Raw genomic sequence first — 7,901 nt, 5'->3', positions numbered from 1 at the left:
GTGTTTTTTCACTTTAATGCATAGAAAACTTCTGGCAGTGACCAGCTCCCAGCCCCTCATTTTACTTACCTGAGCCCCGTATTTTCCTCGGCGGACACACACTGTCCCTTTCTCCACAGGGTGAGAAGTTGAAGCAATGGGTACACATCCGTTATAACTCTGTTAAATATTCTCCTTTGGATGAACCCCCCCATAAAAAACGTTTATACATTCTTTGATGAATAACAAGCTAAACAATCTAGAAATACTAAAAAGAAATAAACCTCCATCCCTTCATGGCCATTTCCCCTCCTTCCCTTCCCTCCCCCGTGCCTTCTTCCCCTGTAACCCCTCTCTCTTTCCTGGAGTTTCAAGCAATAACTATTCCATCTGACAGACTGCATGACACAAGCAAGACAGATTTTCTCTGATTTAGACAGGAACACGAACAACATGAAAATTGGCACCTAAAAGTGCTTCCTTCTCATCCATCTGATTGATCAGTTGTCAATGACTGGTTCAAAGAGATCAGCCAAATTTGTGAAATGTACTGAAAGGCCTTATTCTGTTGGTGCAGGATGGAGATGAGAGATGAGGCAATACCTGGTTTACTTTGTTTGAATTAAAGAGGAAGTAAATCCTCTAAAAAAAAAAAAAAAAAAAAAAAAAACAGCCTGCAGGGCAAAGGCGTTAACCTCCTCCGTTGCCGCTAGTGACTTCTAGGTATGGCTGCTCTGGCACTGTGACTGGCTGGAGCAGCAATGACATCACTCCGGCGCGGGAGCCATCAGTGAAGGCATGATCACCTTCACTAACTGCATGCTCAGTGAGCCTGCGCCGTTGACATCGGTGCTGATTTTAGTTAAATATCTCCTTAACTGTGTAGGTTAAGGAGATATTTCTTGCAGCTACAGGTAAACCGTAATCTAGGCTTACCTGTAGGTTATAGTGGTCTGTAAGGGCTTACAACCACTTTAAGAAGCACAGTGATTTCTGTAAAATATTTTTATGAATAACCCAGGTCTACCAGTGTTTCATTTCTCTTAACCAACTCTTCCCTGATTACCTCTTTTTATTTTCTTTTTTCTTGTGTTGGCTTGGTAATTGCTAGCCGTGCAGTTTGGTATGGATTATTGTATTGGCTTGCCTCCCATATCCATAACACTTTTATTAAACTAAAGCTAGCAGTGTAAAATATTGTTATATCTAACCTACATTAAATAATACTTTACTTGCACACTTTACTGTTTTTATCTACTTGATTCACTTCTTTTTGTGTTGGATTTTGGAATAAAAAAAAACATATTGTAACAGAAAAACAACTCATATTAAACTGATATTTCTGAATAAGTGTAGCAAAGTATTTAAAAGTATTTCAGCAATGGTAATTAAAAGACAAGTGGAATCTTCATCAGTGCTTTCGCAATTAAACAAATGAGCAACAGCTTCAACTGTAATAAGAGAATTACCATGTCTCGAGAAAAATTAATAATTTGTAAAGAGGTAAGACCGGATATTTACTATTCAATCACTGTACCCGAACAAAGGACAGCAAAGCTTCTTATTTAACATATAAATGTAAAGCATAATCTAAACCAGATTAGAAGAGCATTTATATATTTGTCAAGAATTCTTATTCTAACATTAGGAAGCCTAAAACAGCTATACTTTAGAAGCAGTGGCCCAAAATGACAATAGGAATCTTTGGGGTATACACACTAGTGACAATATGGGTAAATATCGACAAAGGAAGTTTTCTATTCAGTGCTCATTATCGCTAGTATTAAAGGAGAACTGCAAGAAGTAAAACAAAACATACAGTGCATACTCACCTATATGGAGCATTCCCCTGCTGGCTCTAAGAATTGAGTGATCATGTGACTGATGATTGCTCAGTTCTAGGCCCTCTTTGAGCAGAGTGCAGTGAGCATCAGTTACCTCTTTTTGCTCTGCCCCTCCAGCACTCACTGGAGTGCCAGGCTGTGGAGGGGACGGGAGTGTTTGGCTCAGTCTATCAGCGGTGCTGGTCAGGCATCTTCAACTGGATCTCTACATTATTGTTAGGATCTTTCCAGAACCTGGAGGGGCTCTGTGACATCAGCCGACAGTAGCATTTATCCCACTATCAGCTGATTCTGGATTACATGAGTGCAAAATTAAATGCACTCCGATGACCCATGTGGGAAGTAGGACCAAGACAAGCTATCGCCATACTTCTCTTTTAATGGGTTGAACAGATCCTTTCCAAATATCCCCTAGAAATACCTTCAACCGACCTAAGACATACATTATTGTTTATTTTAAACCTACACCTTAAACCAGAAGAGGTACATATACTTTGTAAACTATAATTCTTGTCATATTCATTATGGAAAATTACCTTTATGGATGCGAAGCATTTAAAGCTGAAAAGTACTGTTCTTGCATAAAAATTCAAATTGTGTTTAATAGCAAACAGCAAATGATTGCCAGAAACATATTCTTTTTTTCATTTGAAAATGTACACCAAAAAACACAAATGGTACCTATACTCTGTCAAATAGATTTTTGACACTTTAGAGAAATACATTTAAGAATAAGAAACACTTAGAAATGTAAAATATCAAACTAGCTAATTGCAATAGATTACACTGTAAATATAATACAAAATATACAATAATAATGTAAAATGAAGTAGCAGTGTTTTCGCTTGTGTATAAAGAGGTGTGCAAATATACAGTATGTGTCTGTGGTGAAGTGTCGTGCAACCCTACTAAACAGTCTTATGTAACACAATGTAATTTAAATATTTTTTTCCTGTCGACTAGTAGAATTGGGGAATGGAGAGATGGGATACTCCACCCATCTACAAAGTAAAATGTAACTTTAACCGCTTCTTGTCCGCGCTATAGCCGAATGACGGCTACATCGCGGACCTACTTTGCCGAGACATTGTCATATGTCTACGAGACATAGTTTATGAGACTCGGCTGATCACTAGGGATGAGCCGAACACCCCCCCGGTTGGGTTCGCACCATAACCTGCGAACGGACCGAAAATTTGCGCAAACTTTAGAACCCCATTAAAGTCTATGGGACTCAAACGTTCAAAATCAAAGGTGCTAATTTTAAAGGCTAATATGCAAGTTATTTTCCTAAAAAGGGTTTGGGGACGTGGCTCCTGCCCCAGGGGACATGTATCAATGCAAAATAAAATTTTATGTCAGTTTTTTCAGAAGCGCTGATTTTTTTTTTTTCAAATAGATTTACAATTATATAAGCCAGTAGACATTCAATCAGAATGTTTTGTAATAGTTACATTCAGGAGGAACTGTCAATAAACTTTACGCTTTCATAGAACCAGCGTTAACATAGAGAGCTATAATATAGTTTTAGCAAATGTTAACCATAAGCAGAAGATAACTAAGGGAAAGGAGAAAGGGAGAGTGAGAAGGGTGTGGGAGAGGAGAAGTAGGGGTAGGGGAAAAAAGGAATGGGGTGGGGGAGAGAGTATCATTATAATGAAAATCGTATTGGAACGTAAAGTACTGAAAGTATTAGTGTTATCAGAAGGTTATTATTCTAGTCTAAAAAATATGGAACTCTTCACGAATTTGCGTGTCATCCTTGCGCAGGGGCCATGCTAATCTTCTCTGTATCGCTCCAATTTTAGTATATGTGCTGCCAAAGCAAACACGGGAGCACTGATTTTAATGGCGCTGATTTTAATGAAAAAAAAAGTGAAATATTCCTTTAAATATCATGCCTGGGGGGTGTCTATAGTATGCCTGTAAAGTGGCACGTGTTTCCCGTGTTTAGAACAGTCCCTGCACAAAATGACAAAAAAAAGTAATTTAAAACTGCTTGCGGCTTTAATGTAATGTCTGGCAATATGGATGGAAATCATTGAGAAAAATGGAATAGGTAGCCCCTTTGGGTCTTGTAAAGACATTAAGGGGAACCCCGTACCCAAATTAAAAAAAGGAAAGGCGTGGGGCCCCCAGGCCCTATATACTCAGAACAGCAGTATACAAGCGGTGCAAACAAGACAGGGACTGTGTAGGTTTGTTGTGTTAAGTAGAATCTGTTTGTCATTTTTAACTGGTACATTTAGTATAGCTCCAGTCAAAAAATCTATTTTTAAGCTTTTTGGAAAACATAGGGAAGGGTATAATTTTTTTTTGCCGGCCATCTTTTTTCATCTAACTTCCTGTTGTCTCCTGCCATTTGCAAGTAGGAGGCGTTTGTAAGTTGGATGTTTGAAAGTAGGGGCCTGACCTATATGCTCTGCAGAAATTTGGGCCTAAGGCGTTGGTGTTGCCACAACACTGTAAACCCACAAAGTAACTCTTGTTGGGCGCTGGAACGCCCTGCTGTGAACTATTATATCAAGAATTGTTATTACATGCCATTGTTGAAGAGTAGTAGAAAAATTGGGCCTTTGGTGGTTGTGGTGGTGGTGATGCTGGTGTCACAACACTGTAAGTCCTCACAGTTACTCTCTGTGGGCGCTGGAACAGGCCCTGCTGTGAAATATTATATCAAGAATTGTAATTATATGCACCTGTTAAACAGGGGCTGAAAAATTGGGCCTTAGGCACTGGTGGCACAACCCTGCAACACCTCACAGAAACTCTAGTTGGAGAGCAGGAATGAGCCCTGCTGCAAAGTATTGGATCAAAAATTGTAATTAAACGCCCCTGTTAAACAGGGGATGAAAAATTGAGCCTTAGGCACTGGTGCCACAACACTGCAACGACTCACAAATGTTGTAGTTGAGCGCAGCAACAAACCCTCCTGCAAAATATTTCATCAAAAATTGTAATTACACACCCCTGTTAAACAAGGACTGAAAAATTGGGCCTTAGGCACTGGTGCTGATGCCACGACACTGCAACCCCTCACAGATACTCTAGTTTGAGTGCAGGAATGAGCCTGGCTGCAAAGCATTGCAATAAAAATTGTAATTACATGCCCCTGTTAAACAGGGGCTGAAAAATTGGGCCTTAGCCACTGGGGGCAGAGCCTAGAAACAAAAATGTTCTTCCAAGCTATCAGCAGGATTATTGAGGAGGATCAGCATCAGCATAGGCAGTCTTGAAGGGATGTGACATTTAAAAAAAAATATTCGGTTACATCAGCTTCAGGTGCTTGGTAGCTGGTGGTGATCCAAGACTGATTTATCTTTATGAAGGTCAGTCGATCAACCAAGTCGGTGGACAGGCGCATCCTGTGATCGGTTACAAAGCCTCCAGCAGCACTGAATGTGCGTTCCAAAAGAATTCTGGATGCAAGACAGGCCAGTAGCTCAACTGCATACTGTGCAAGCTCTGGCCAGTGATCCATCCTCAAGACCCAGTAAGCCAGAGGATTTTCGGTGGCAAAGGTGTCCAAGTCGACCTTGCCCCTAGGTATTCCTGCACCATGTAAATCAGATGCTGGCGATGGTTGCTGGTACTGATCATTGGGTCTACGGACTAAAAAATTGTCTGAACGCATCGGTCACCTTCTCCACCGCTCCTTCTGTGACTGACCGAAGCCTCAGCAACACGTTGGACCAGGAATTTGTAACCTCCCAGTCTCTGGGAACGCGTTTCACAGACCTTTCTGCAAGGCCTACTGGAGATGTCTCGTCCTCTGCTCCCTCTGCGATGGCAAGATAAGGTCTGCAACCTTATCCTTGTACAGTGGATCAAGGAGAGTTTCCAACCAGTAATGATCCCTCTCCTTGATCTGAAGAATACGAGGATCCTTCCACAGGCTTTGCAGGATCAGGGAGGCTATGCAGCGTAGGTTAGCTGAGGCATTCGGTCCAGATCCTCTGGGTCACTAAGGACGACACGATCCATAGCCTACTCCTCCCAGCCACGTACAAGTCCACGGGTTTCTTGGGACTTTAAATCATCCCTAAAAGACTGCTGCTGATGCCGAGTGCCAGGCTCCACCTCCACTCTGACACAATCCTCCTCCTCGTCCCCTTGCTGTGTGATCAGCGGGACAGCAGTAACACTGCCTGGATGAAGGGGGCCTTCAGAGGCAAGGAAGTCCTCCTCTTCCTGCCTCTGTTCTGCCTCAAGTGCCCTGTCCATTATTCCACGCAGCGTGTGCTCCAACAGGTAGACAAGAGGTACAGTGTCACTGATGCATGCACTGTCACTGCTCACCATCCAAATAGTGACAGGACAGTGCATGCATCCCTGATCATGGCCCACTGGCATGGGGAAAAAAACGAGCTCCCCTGACCCTGTCCTGGAGCCATACTCGCACAGGTACTCATTGATGGCCCTCTGATGCATGTGCAGCTGCTGCAGCATGGCCAACGTTGAGTTCCACCTGGTGGGCATGTCACAGATTAGGCGATTCTTGGGCAGGTTCAATTCCTTTTGGAGCTCAGCCAGCCAAGCACTGGCATTATATGACCAGCAGAAATGCACACAGACTTTCCTGGCCTGCCTCAGGACATCCTGTAAGCCCAGGCACCTGCCGAAGAACCGCTGAACCACCAAGTTAAGGACGTGAGCCACACAGGGCACATGGGTCAGTTGTCCCTGTCGGAGGGCGGAGAGGAGGTTGGTGCCATTGTCACAAACCACCATTCCTGGCTTAAGCTAGCGTGGCGTCAACCACCTTTCAGCCTGCCCCTGCAGAGCAGACAGAATATCTGTCCCAGTGTGGATCCTGTCCCCCAAGCATACCAGCGCAAGCACGGCATGGCATCTTTTTGCCTGCATACTTGCGTAGCCTCTTGAATGCCTACAGAGCACAGCTGGTTCCGAGGACAAAGCACAGGCAGAGGCCATGGAGGAAGAAGAAGAGGAGGGGGTGGAGGAGAAAATAGTATCATTTTGGAGGCGTGGTGGTGGAACAACCTCCAACACTACTTCACCTTGTCCTGCATCCTTCCCAGCTGCCAGAAGAGTCACCCAATGCACCGTGAAAGATAGGTAACATCCCCGTCCAAGCCTGCTGGACCATGAGTCAGCGGTAATATGCACCTTAACGCTGACCGCCCTGTCCAGCGAGGCATGGACATTGCCTTCCACATGCCGGTAGAGAGCCAGAATCGCCTTCCGTGAGGCGTTTGGGAACCTGCCACTGAGGAACCGCACATTGCACAAACTCACGGAAGGGGGCCGAGTCTACCAACTGAAAAGGCAGTAGTTGAAGTGCTAGCAATTTAGCCAAGCTAGCATTCAACCACTGGGCATGTGGATGGCTGGGAGGGAACTTCTTTTGAAGGTCCAGCAGCTGGGGCAGGGAAATTTGCCTGGTACAATCGGACATCAGTGTACTGCTAGCAGAGTACCCGCAAGTACTTGGCTGTGACACACCTAATTCTACACCTTCATTCCTGTCAGTGCAGGTTTCAGAGAGGACTGAATGTATAGTGGGGTTGGAGATCCCAGCTGATGAGGAGCAAGGAGAGGTCCGCTTTGTTCTTTGGTGTGGGTCTTTAAGGTACGCTTGCCAACGAACTGCATGGCAGGTCAACATATGTTTGGTCAAGCATGTGGTTCCCAAGTGGCTGATGTTTTGGCCACTCGAGATACGCTTGAGACATATGTTGCAAATAGCAGCAGTGCGATCTGATGCACTCGTCTCAAAAAAGGCCCACACCTAAGAACTTTTGGAATAACGCACAGAGGCAGAGCCCTGCACAGATGGAGCTCTGCGGTATGATTCAGTCAGTGTGCTGCCCTTAAGCTGGCACCTGGAGGGCATCCTGCCTCATTGGAGATGTGCCTCCTCATCCTCTCTCCTATCAGGCACCCATGTGGAGTCAGTGACCTCACCACCCCCTCCCTCCTCATCACTGGAGCAAACCTGGCAGTATGCTGCAGCTGGTGGAAAATGACTGCCAGATTGCTGTCCTTTTTGGGCATCCCCTCTCTCTGGGCTCAAGCTACTGCCTTCCTCTAGTTGGGTATCATCATCAGAACCTT

The 7,901-nt window shown here is 44.3% G+C and overlaps 1 non-coding gene across 1 annotated transcript; it reads right to left on the bottom strand.

Moving 5' to 3' along the window:
• Positions 1-3,548: 3,548 nt before the first annotated feature.
• Positions 3,549-3,655, bottom strand: LOC143941492 (U6 spliceosomal RNA). Its single transcript, XR_013264183.1, has one exon. It is a non-coding gene; the product is annotated as a U6 spliceosomal RNA (small nuclear RNA).
• Between the last annotated feature and the right edge of the window lie 4,246 nt (positions 3,656-7,901).

Source organism: Lithobates pipiens, unplaced genomic scaffold, assembly GCF_037356315.1.
Source record: "Lithobates pipiens isolate NorthernLeopardFrog02 unplaced genomic scaffold, aLitPip1_a1.2 Scaffold_3, whole genome shotgun sequence".
NCBI lineage: Eukaryota > Metazoa > Chordata > Amphibia > Anura > Ranidae > Lithobates > Lithobates pipiens.
Note: the sequence above shows the minus strand (reverse complement) of the source record. Positions and strands in the feature narration are given on the sequence as shown.